Source organism: Amphibalanus amphitrite, unplaced genomic scaffold, assembly GCF_019059575.1.
Source record: "Amphibalanus amphitrite isolate SeventyFive unplaced genomic scaffold, NRLGWU_Aamphi_draft 000491F_arrow, whole genome shotgun sequence".
Lineage (NCBI taxonomy): Eukaryota > Metazoa > Arthropoda > Thecostraca > Balanomorpha > Balanidae > Amphibalanus > Amphibalanus amphitrite.
Window position 1 is genome coordinate 222,017 of NW_024881985.1, and position 12,435 is coordinate 234,451.

Sequence of the window (12,435 nt, forward strand, 5' to 3'; positions counted from 1 at the left end):
CTATAACAACTGTCGAGGATAAATTATTTAATTGACCTTAGGGTCTCCCATAACGTCACAGGTCAGGTCAAAGTTCTCATTTTTCACCGTTTACCGCGGGCCTTTTAGGGAATGCGTTATGACATGGAGTAAAAAGTATGTTATTGAAAATCATCGATAGAGTGTCGGTTACCTAATACAATCATATGTTGCTTAAAGAGGTCACTGACACAAGGTCAGGTCACAGAGGTCAGGTCACTAAGGATCAAAATATGAACCCAATTAGGGACGTGCGATACATGTTTAATGGCCAATTTTATATTTCCAGTTCAATGGTGTTGGCTAGACGAACATTGGGGTCCGTTTAGGTCACGTTCTGGTCGAGGTCACAGGTCAAGGTCAGGTAAAAAATGTCAAACTAAAAAGTTAATATTTTTGCATAAAGGGGTATCTATTCGATGTAGCTCATCACGGGGAATCCAATGGCAGCGTTTGTTTTACTCTACGTGGCCTACACGGCTAAAAATTGAGTTTCAAGTCATCAACTTTGAACAGCTTTACGCCATAGCTTGGCCAAAAATGAAGTTATCGAGCTTAAATTTGGCTCTAAAAAAAAACAAAACACTTTTTTTGTTTTGTAAGTCAATTTCAGAAAATTCAAAAAGTGAGGTAGCAGTTTTGTAGTCCTGTTAATTCTACATCTTTTTCACTTTAAAAATTTTTCCTTATCTTAAAGATAAGGAAAAATGTTCAAAGTGAAAAAGGCGTGACAGCCCTTCCCGCAAAACCTTTTCTTAGGTCGAAAATGGCAGGTGGGCGTGAACCTGTAACCTCCAGTATGTTACTGTGACTGCCCATGCGCATCGACTGCTTATATAACTGAAAACACTTCAGTCGTATATTATATGTGTTACCTTCTTGTTAAATGCATTTTAGATCCCACATATGGCTGAGTTGCCCGGATGTGGCGAAGCATTTTTGATATTCTATTCCGGGAGAATAAGCGTTCGGCAGTCTCATTACCAAGAACTATTAAGTGTCTCGTTGTAATAGCTCACCGTATAGCGACAGGTAACGAGTATTCGGCGGTGGAGCTCGGCCGGGTGTCACGGCTGCTGTGGTTAGTAAGCGCCAATAACTCTGTGACCGTGAGACAGCGGAGGTCGCCGTCTATGACTCGGGGCAGGTAGCGGTCAACAGACCACCACTGTATACCACACCCATACCCCAGCCACGGCGCTTTGCCACAAACGGGTACATGGGGTGCCCACTGCCGACCACGCCACGCCCACCTCCCAGCTATCCCGCTCCGCCGGCAAAACGGGCACCACCAGATGAAGGCTGCACCCCGATCGAGGTCACGACAGCTCGGTAGGCAACCGCTCACCTTACTTTACCTATTCTGACCGGAGCAGCGTAGTAAATGTCGTAAAGCCTGCTGCTGAATGAATATCTAAAATAAGTCAGTTGTATCACTTGATGGTATCTTCACCATTGAAAAAACATGAGGGCATGACTGAGTGCATGTTTTTGTGTCCTCTCCGACAAGGGAGTGTAAACAAGAATGCGGGGATCGTTCGTAGGTTCCTCAATGGATGAGGCTCCCTAATGGGATGTAGGATTACCTCTGCTACTGCAGGTGTATTTCTATCGTTCCTCAGTGGGTCGTTAGCCATTATTTAGGTTATTAATTGGTTTTAACGTTTGAGGTTCAAGGGAGAAGTGGCGCTGAAATCCCGATGGTCTGACAGTAAATGATTGCTGACCCGGCTCTCAAAGCTCCGCAATCCTGTCCGGCGCCCCTCCCTCTCCTCCAAATCTATGTTTTAGGCGCCTCACCTCTCCCCCAGTCCTGTGTGCCATCAGCCCCGTGTGTCGGTTGGTGCCCCTGTCCCCTACATTCCCACTATTTCCCAGGCTCCCAGCCCTGTGCCGCCCGGTGCCCCAGTCCTCCAATCCCCGAGTGCCCAGCGCCTCAACCCTTTCAGCCCTGCCGGCGCCCTCCACCCCAGCTCCGAGTGCCCGGTGCCCGGTCCTCGCAGCCCTGTGCGTCCGGCGCCCTGCCCTCGCAGCCCTGTGCGTCCTCTGCGCCCTGCCCTCCGAGCTCTGCCAGCGCCCCCGCCCTCTCGGCTCTCAACCCTGTGCGTCCGGCGCCCCTTTTCAGCCCTGTCAGTGCCCAGCTGCCCCCGCCCAATCGGCTCTTAGTCCTGTGCGCCCTGCCCTCCCAGCCCCTCTCAGCCCTGCCGGCGCCCTTTCCCAGCCCTGTCAGCGCCCGGCTGTCCCTGACCTCTCGGCCCTAAGCCCTGTGCGGCGTACGCCCTGCCCTCCCTGCCCTCCCTGCCCTCCCTGCCCTCCCAGCCCTGCGGCGCCCCTGTCCTCCCTGCCCTCCCAGCCCTGCGGCGCCCCTGTCCTCGCTGCCCTCCCAGCCTTGCGGCGCCCCTGCCCTCCCTGCCCTCCCAGTCCTGCGGCGCCCCTGCCCTCCCTGCCCTCCCAGCCCTGCGGCGCCCCTGTCCTCGCTGCCCTCCCAGCCCTGTGGCGCCCCTGCCCTCCCTGCCCTCCCAGCCCTGCGGCGCCCCTGTCCTCCCTGCCCTCCCAGCCCTGCGGCGCCCCTGCCCTCCCTGCCCTCCCAGCCCTGCGGCGCCCCTGCCCTCGCTGCGCACGCATAGCGGGGGTGGGAGGGGCGGCGGGACCGGGGGTGGGAGGGGCGGCGGGACCGAGGGTGGGATGCGTGCCAGGCCGGCGTGGTCGGCGGCCGAGCAGGGGCGGTCAACGACACTGCAGAAAGGACGGCGCCGGTAACGACACTAACAGTTGACCTTGGAACCGGCCGGCCTGCTGCAGGAATGAGCAGAGACATACCTCCGCTCGATTGCATCGTCCTCCCAGTCCCAGCGGAGCCGTTCTACTGCTCTCGCCACCCGCCAGCCCCCTCTCCCGGCCCGGCGGCCGCCGCCCCTGGCGCTGCGTTGCAGGATTCAACGAACTGGTGGTGTAGGTCAGAGCCTCCAAGGTTATCCGAGCGTGCTGCGCCAATCAATACTGCACGCACTCTGCAAGGGTTGCAGGCTGCAGCGCGCTAAAACGGGTCACTGTGCGTGCGGCGGCGGCGGCGGCGGCGGCGGCGGACGACCCTGCTTGAACCTGCCGAGGTAAGTGACCGCAGGGGTGCGGGTCTTGCACAGCGGACGGAGACGAGACGGGCAGCAGGGTGCTCGCACGCGGCCGCCGCGCCGCAGGTTCTCCAATCGCACGGCGCTGCGCGGCCGTGCTCGCCGCAGCTGCCGCCGGTCCCTCAGCGGCACCGGTCCCTCACCGCCCGCCCTTAGTGCACACCCCGTCCCCACAGCGACTCCCGTCCTTAGTGACCGCAGCGTGCCGTTCCTGGAGCCCGGTAATCACCGGGGTACAGTGTCGGGTGACGTGCTCTCATCTCGTGCTCGGCGGCGCGCGGGGGTGGCGGGTCAGCTGACCGGCGCGACGGCGGCGCCCGTCGGTGCCATGGGTGGCCGTGCACGCTGCCACTGTGGTTGTGGCAGGTCAGTCGGTGCCATGGGCGCCGCCGACTGCCGGGGCTACGGCCGCCGCTACGGCCGCCGCTGCCGCCCGGCACGGCTCATAGCCACACCGATTCAAAAGGCTCGACGGTTGACATACTGCGAGAGGGTGCGCCGCTCTGGCGAAGGCGTATGATCTGTAGTGGTGCAGTGAAGTTTTACCTAATAGGAATATGATCTGTGATCGGAAGTGTCTTGGAAAAGAAAGTTGTTGGCTGTGCGTGTTCCGTGCGTGTTCAGGAACGACTGCGCGTTCCGCGACCCCTGCCGCTCCCCGAAGTATCCCTGGCTGCAGTGTCACGCTGATGCGTCACGATAGGTGACGCACTGCGGAGCTGTCCTTGTGACGGGCACGGTCGACCGTGTGCTATCGCCTGCCGTGCTTCTCTGTCGATCGACGTGAGACTAGCGCCGGGGTACCACGATACTGCGGGCTGCAGCTCGGCACATAAATGGCACTACATCCCAACGGCGTCCCCGAATCTCCCACCAGCACATTACTGATGCGACAGAGGGACACAAAAAGATAACTGCAACGGTGCTCTGTTGGATGTCATTTGCGTTGCATACAAAAATATTGGTATCTTTGAAAGACTTGCCTAAATACTTTTTAACCTTGGCGCTTTAAGTATATTTCATATTACATTTTCTTTGAGGCTATGTCTGATAATGGTTCACATATTATCATAAACTTCTACATTTTTCACAATTGGCGTATGCGATCGCTTTACACGCTCTTGCTTCTCACAAAACATTTTAAATGTTCGGTTCATTTATGGCGCAATGTTACTGTCTCTTCATCATTTCTTTTATTCTCAAAATTTATTGGCGGACTTTATTTGTTTCGCCTGCCGGCAGTTGTTATCTCGTTAGGACAAGGGGGGTCAATAGCGCAGTCTATTTGCGCGACATATTTTTGATTTCCACTGCGATTTGACCTGCGGTGTATTACCCAGTCTTCTTGTTTTTGTGCCTCTCGCGAGCTCCAATCTCATTGATTTATGCCAGCTATCCATTGATTTATTAGCTCCGACGACTGTAGAGCTCCTTTGGACGGCTCAACCGTCAGAGGACGGTCTAATCATAGAAATGCCAGTGACCGATCAAAGTCGGTCAGAGGACATTCTAATCATAGAACGGTCGGTGACCGATCAAAGTCGGTCAGAGGACGGTCTTGTTATAGATCGGTCAGTGACCGGTCAAAGTCAGTCAGGGGACGGTCTATAGAACTATCAGTGACCGATAAAAATCAGTGACCGGTCAGTGACCGGTCAAAGTCCGTCAGAGGGCGCTCAGTGACCGGTCACGATCGGTGTGTGACCAGTGGTCGGTCAGAGTGCGGTCAATGACCACTGACCGATCAGTAGGTATCGGTCAAAAAGTGATCAGTTATCAGCTCTGTGTCGGTCAATCAGGCACGTAGCTAGGATTTGGCCAAGGGAGGGGCGGAGGAATCCCGGGGGCCTCCTTTCTACAGAGGGCCTCCTCCCTAAAGGGGCCTCCTTTCTACAGAGGGTCTCATGCCTACATAATTACATACAACATAATGCATTCACTTTTGTTCAGCTTTCATATGGCCAGCGCACTGGTATGTTTCTTACCGCACTGGTACTGGTATGTTTCTTGTGATATGCGTAAGAAACATACGCATATCACAAGTCACCGAGTGGCATGGTAACTGGCAAAAAAAAAAAAACTCCAGCGCCGGCGGCGGCGGCGGCGGCGGCCGGACCGCAGCAGGAGGGGGAGGATCTGCGAGGAATGGGTGGATGACGGTCAGAGTAACACTTGGTTTATAATCATATATCGTTCAAGCGCATAACCGTATTCCGGGCGGGCTCTGAAAGACTCTAAATCAGGCGGGGGCCTTTTTGGCCCCCGTCAGAACTCGAAAAGCACGAATCGTAGCGACAAACGGCAACGGCGTTTGATAGTCCGTTGAACGACTTACAACTTTTGTAAACAACTTTTTTGGGTCAGGTCAATATTGAGGTCGCCAGAGGTCATAACAAATAACATGGTTTATAATGACATACATAGATAGGTCAACTTCAAAATCTGATCTAGGAAGGTCACACTGGGTACCAATCGACGCGTCATGACCAGGCGAACAGTTTGGTGCACTAACAACTATTTAGCCCCATCATGTCGTGATTTATTGGCTAAAAACTGTTGATGACCTCACCTCACCTCAGATGATCCTTCCCGGTGCCCCTGTCAGTAAATGCCACCTGGGTGCTTACAGATCAGATAATCTGACGTAATTCAGAAAGAATTGGGTGGTTTTGACTCGTTTTCTCGAAGCAGGACACAGTTCATTATATTTTCCAATAGGCTTGTCACGATTCTGACCTGACTGACGTCTGCAAGATTGAAACTATACGGTTATCAATTATTTCTGTGTGAATGATGCCACGTTTACTTGCTGTAAGTAAAACATGGTTTCGTTAGTAAATTTTAATAGGTCCAGGTGGTTTGCTTCATTTACGCCGTAGATGAAACAAACAATCGATGGATATATATTGATTTCCCGGTCAAATAAATTATTGTGCGAAGCATGGCTATGGGAATATTACCACGATCTGATAAATGGTTTGGGTAATTGCATCCATCGTAAAAATACCAACACAGCCACAGGCATATATTACAGAAATGGGCTGCTGTGTTCATGCATTAACCCGCGCCCTGCCGGGGGTGTTTAAACACCCCCTGCAGTTTTCCGTGAATATCTAAAAAAGGGGCGGCGCGGCACACTTTATCCTACATCATTTCTACATATGGTGTGAAAATTTCAGACCCTGGTCACTTAAGGTCAGGTCAACAGGTCAGGTCAAATGACCTCACTACATAAAAAGTTTCAGTGTCCGCCAAAGCTACACGGAGTGACCAAACGCTTTGAAACTTTTAGAGATGCAAATGCACAAGAGCGACAAAATGCACAAAATTATGTCTTGGAATTTTGATATCGATGACATAAGGTCAGGTCAATTTTGCGACCTGAAATTGAAAGTCGCCTTTTTAGACGGAAGTCATTATAAACACTCTAAAACACTGAATTACTAGTATCTTTGATACACTGAACATGAAAATGGCACCCGTGACTCCTTTTTATAACCCTGAGGTCATCTCAGGTCACCAATGGTATCTGACTGTTTTTCGCGAATAACTTTTGATAGAGGCATGCTAGAGCGATGAAAACACCTTGGTTGTGTTTGGCTTGACGATACGGATGGACTGATATGGAACTTAGCCCTTATCGGTCAGGTCATGACCTTGACCTGAGGCCAAATTTTTAAGTTGACCTTTCAAGGTCAATTGATAGGTAGTTCATTCCACACGCCTTGACGAGAGGAACACGATGCTGGTAAAGGGAAGTTCGTGCAAATTTTGAGACAAAAGTTATTGCCGAAAACTGGTTTCCGAAAATATCGGCTATTTTGGCAGTTTTTGCCCACTGCAGGTAAAACCGCTGACGGCAAAACCGTTGACGGCACCCGGCATGATTTTTCTGAGCGCATTTATACAACTAATTTGTCTACATAGGATAGGGCCTTCTGTTTACAGAGGACCTCCTCCTTATAGAGCCCCTGTCCCTTCCTACAGTGGGCGGCGACGCGGTTGGGAGTCTATTCTGTACAGTTTCCTGAGTTCTCAGTTCTCACTATAGTGAGAACTGAGAACTCTCTATGTATAGAGAGTAGCAGGGACCAGAAGCCAGAAGGTAATTTGCTTACAGTGGGCCTCCACTCCATGTACCACTCCACTCCATACGACGCTGTCTGACTACCGGGGCCTCCTGCCCACAGAGGGTGTTAGCGATCAATTCGTGCATTTCACCTCCCCTCTTTTTGCGCGTGCTTTCGCTGTCAACTTGTTTTCTCTGCGACGGCTGTTGCGGTCGGCCACCGCCCACTCGGCGTTGCGTCACGTGAAAGGCGGCGGCCCGGCTCCAGCCATGCGTTTTTGCTCACGTCGACCCAGTGTTTTTAATCCCGGCCCAGTGACAGGGCCGGCAGTGTTGTTCGAACGCTCCTGCAAGGCGGGCACCGACAGCGGCCGCACCGACCCGTCAGCGGCCGCCGCTCACCTTGCAGCGATTCTTCTCGTCTTACCTCCATATTTCCACGTCGCAAATACACCTCAGTCTATCTCTGGTGTTGGTCCTCCGGAGTAACAAGAAAGCACGAACAAACTGGTCCTCCGGGCCGGATATGAAGAAACTGGTGGAAGCCCTAAAAGTGACGTCAGTGACTAACAGTGGCAATATGGCGGACAAGAGAGAAGACGATCAGCGTGGCCGCCACAACTCTCTCGTCACGAGGAGTGAGGCGGCGGCAAGCTCAGGCGTGACAAAACTGAGCGAAGCCCGAAAGAAGACTGAGCTTGCTAAGCTCCGTGCAGCTCAGGCAAAAAGAGCTGCAGAAGCCCAAGCTCAGCTCGCTATCCAGCAAGCTGAGCTCGAACTCCAAGCCGCGGTGGACGAGGAAGAGCTTCTGGAGCTAGAAGCGGAGCTGGAGGAGCTGGAGAAAGAGGAAGAACTGAGCACACAGAAAAGCACACAGAACAGAAAGGAATCTGAGCACGCAAAGAGGTCAGAGTTCAATCATCAGAATCGACCGACGCCGACCGCACCGCCAGCCCAGGCGGCCCCGTCCCGTGCCAGTGACAGAACACGGAACTGGATTGCTTCGCTTCCGGTGTGCCAGCCTCACGATTACGACATCAGTGCTCCTCAGCACCGGCCGCTCAGCTCTCCTCCGAAACTTCGGCTCGACAGGTACGATGGCTCACCGACTGAGTGGCCACGATGGATAGCGCTGTTCAAAGCGCTCATTCACGACCGACCTGATTTAACTGACGTCGAACGTCTCGCACACCTGCAGTCGAGTCTGACCGGCGCAGCCAAGCAGGCTCTGCGTGGCATGCTCTGTGACGGACGGCTGTACGGTGAAGCGATCCGCGAGCTGGAGAGGCTGTTTCGAGACCCTCGTCACGTCACGCAGGCGACTCTGGCGGCTGTGTTCAACACCCCAGCCGTCAGAGAAAACGACATCAATGGCTTGGCCAAATTGTCAGGCGCTCTACACTGTGCTGTGAGCGTGCTTCACTGCTCCGATTACACCGCAGACCTGGCGGCAAGCAGCAACTTGTCCAACGTTGTTGCAAAGCTGCCAAGATCTGTAGCCTGGCGGTGGGGTGAACACACAGTGCGAATGAGACCAGCCGTGCCGACACTTCCCGACCTAGATTCGTGGCTACGTGACTACGTCGACGCTGGGCGAGCCTGTCAGCACACCACCGATCTGCTTGCGACAGCAGAAGCGATTCGACCAACAGAGCAGAAACCACCTCGAAGAACGCGACACAGCGTACTGACTGCCGGACAAAGGTGTAGTGAGTCGACTTCAAACTCCACTACCTGCGTGTTCTGTGAGCAGCCCCATAGTGTGTCCCTCTGCTCGAAATTTACAGATCTTCCGGTACAAGAACGAGCGAAGCTAGCAGTTAGACACGGTCTTTGTTTCAACTGTCTAACTCCGAACCACCGAAGTAGAGAGTTACCTGGACAATGTTCCTCGAACAACTGCAAAAGGAAACACCACACTCTTCTGCACAACGCCGGTCGTATCTTCGACCGACGGCCCACCGAGGAACCATCAGCCGGACGAGACGGTGGCGCACACATCGGGACAGCTACTGCCAAGCAGAAGACCAGTGTGCTGCTACAGGTTTTACCGGTGATCGTCCACGGGCCGGCGGGCAGCAAGCGGACCCATGCGCTGCTAGATCTCGGCAGCCAGGTATCGCTTGTCACCGAACAGATCGCGAAAAGCGTCGGATTATCAGGCCCAGCCGAGAGTCTGTGTGTGAGCACCGTGAGCGGAACGAAGAATGTGCAGTCGCGACGTGTTGACTTTCAACTACAGTCGACAACATCAGACAGTAAGCACGCCGTCTCCGGAGCTCGTACGACGCCCTCGCTAAATGTCAGCGGCCATAAAATCAACTGGCCAACGGAGAAGCTGACATGGCCCCATCTCGCCGATCTGCCGCTGACAGCGGCGACAAACGAACGTGTGGACATTCTGCTGGGAGCTGATGTGTTCCCGCTGATTGTCCCAAGAGAGATAAGGGAAGGTCCAGCCGGTACGCCCTGCGCTGTGCGCACAAATCTTGGCTGGACTGCAACCAGCCATGTCCCGCGCTCAATCCACGATGCTAAGGGGCTCGGTGTAAATGCTATCATCAGCCCGTCCGACAGCGACAGTCACTTGCACGACCAGGTGAAGCAGCTATGGTCGACGGAGTCTTTTGGCGCAAAATACACCGAGACCCCAAGAAAATCGAAGGCCGACGAACGAGCTCTCTCCCTGCTGAGCAAAACTACGAAACAGGCTGGCGAGCGATATGAAACGGGACTGCTATGGAAAAGCGATAACATCCAGCTTCCAGATAGCCGTACAACCGCTCAGAACCGGCTACGATCCACGGAAAGCAAACTCAGCAAATATCCAAAGCTATGTCAGGCCTACCGAAGAACAATCAACGAATACATCGAAGAAGGTCACGCTCGAAAACTCAGCGACGATGAGCTACGGGCAACGCATGACAGGGAGTGGTACTTACCACACCATGCAGTGACAAACCCAAGACAACCCGATAAGATCCGTGTGGTCTTCGATGCAGCAGCTGTCTCGTTCGGCACATCGCTGAACGACAATCTGCTAGTTGGTCCTGACAACCTCAACTCTCTGGTGGGAATCATCATGCGATTCAGACAGCGACCCATTCCTATCGCAGCCGATGTAAAGATGATGTTCCATCAGATCCGAGTGAGAGCAGAAGATCAGCCAGCCCTGCGATTTCTCTGGAGAGATATGGACCTCACTCAGCCACCCACCACGTATCAAATGCAGGTGCTGGTGTTCGGTGCAAGGTCATCACCTTGCGCGGCTACGTACGTGCTGCGAAAGTGTGCAACCGATGGCGAAGTCAAGCACCCCGAAGCGGCGATGGCAGTGAAGACTCGCTTCTACGTCGACGATTACCTCGACTCGCTGGAGACAGAAGAAGAAGCTGATAGCATGCGAACGTCGCTAACAGCGCTCTTGAGAGACGGGGGCTTCAAACTCACGAAGTGGAGCAGCTCGTCAAGTGACGTGCTTCGAAAGATCCCGCCAGAAGACATCAGTGAGACGTCACGCGATCTCGATCTCGACAAGTCAGACTGGAGCAAGGCACTTGGAGTGTTCTGGGACGTCAACGCTGACGAATTCCGCTTCAAATCCTCTGTCGTGGATGGTCAACGCACCAAACGAGCCATCCTCAGTACCGCCTCAACTATTTTTGACCCGCTGGGCATGCTCGCGCCTTTCACCGTGCGCGCCAAATATATCCTGCAAAGGATCTGGAGCATCGGCTATGAGTGGGACGAGCCGATCACGGACCCAGGCGTGCTGCAGTCGTGGGAGACCTGGCTGGATGAGCTCAAAGAGCTCGCAACCTTCGCACTGAAGAGATGCTACCGTCCAGTCTCCGAACAAATGGTAGACTGCCAGCTACACATCTTCTGCGATGCCTCCGAGCTGGCGTACGGAGCCTCTGCTTACTTTCGCATCGAGACGAGGGACGGCCGCTTCAGCTGTTCATTTGTGTTCGCGAAAACCAGAGTAGCTCCTCTCCGACAACTGAGCATCCCTCGACTCGAGCTACAAGCCGCCGTCATGGGCGTGCGAATAGCCGAAACTATCAAGCGAGAACACGATATCAAGATCGATTCAACCGTGTTCTGGTCTGATTCGACAACAGTTCTCCAGTGGCTCCGAAGTGAGAGTAGGCGATACCACACGTTTGTGGCCAACAGAGTCGCTGAAATCCAAGACGCTTCGGATGCAGAGCAGTGGCGACACGTTCCTGGACCACTGAACCCTGCAGATATCTGCAGTCGGGGTTGCCACATGAAGGAGCTGAGTCAAGGTGCCTGGCTCAAAGGACCCAGCTTCCTCCTGCAGCCACCAGATGTATGGCCAGCGGACGCATCAACGCAGACCAGAATCACGGAAGAAGACAAAGAAGACAGCCAGCAGATGGTCTGTGCTGTCGAGAACGACAACAGCGACCTCGACTATCTTGAAAGACAATCCGCATGGCTGCGAGCTCTGCGAATCACCGCGTGGATTCGACGATTTGGCGCAAACTGCCGGCAAGACGCAGGCACCAGACGTCGTGGACCGCTGTCAGCGGCCGAGCTCCAAGAAGCTGAGCGTGTGCTCATCAAGAAGGCTCAAAGAGAGGAGTTCAGCGCGGAGATTGAAGCTCTACAGCGAGGCTCGAAGCTCTCCAAAAGTAGCCGTCTGTTACCACTGACACCGTTCGTCGATGGCAATGGGCTGCTGCGTGTCGGGGGCCGCCTGGACCGCTCTGAACTGATGTACGCCGCAAAACATCAGCTCATCCTGCCAGCCAAACACGACGTCACTCGTCTCATCGTCACCGACAAGCACAGAAGACTAGCGCATGCAGGACCTGAGCACGTTCTCGCCCACCTTCGACAGAGGTACTGGATCCTGCGAGGTCGAGCTGCAGTAAAACGCTACACTCACCCGTGCATGGTCTGCAGAAGGCGAGCCGCTGCAGCCAGACCGCAGCTCATCGCAGCTCTGCCTCAGGCCAGACTAGACGCTTCTACTCCCTGCTTCTCGCACGTTGGAGTAGATTACTTCGGACCGATCACAGTGCGGAAGCACCGAAAAACCGAAAAGCGATATGGCTGCATCTTCACCTGCATGGTTACTCGCGCCGTGCATTTTGAAGTGTCGTATTCGCTCGACACCGACTCATTTATCATGGCAGTTCGACGCATGATTGCGAGACGAGGCCGACCGAAGCACATGTACTCAGA

General features: G+C 54.0%; 1 protein-coding gene across 1 annotated transcript in view; it reads left to right on the forward strand.

The window, feature by feature from the left end:
• Nucleotides 1-3,090: 3,090 nt before the first annotated feature.
• Nucleotides 3,091-12,435, forward strand: part of LOC122392563 (ecdysone receptor-like) — a 136,564-nt gene continuing 127,219 nt past the window's right edge. Inside the window, exon 1 of the mRNA XM_043387591.1 lies at nt 3,091-3,128. The gene's annotated coding sequence lies outside the window, so the exon portion shown is untranslated. The remainder of the gene's footprint in view (nt 3,129-12,435) is intronic.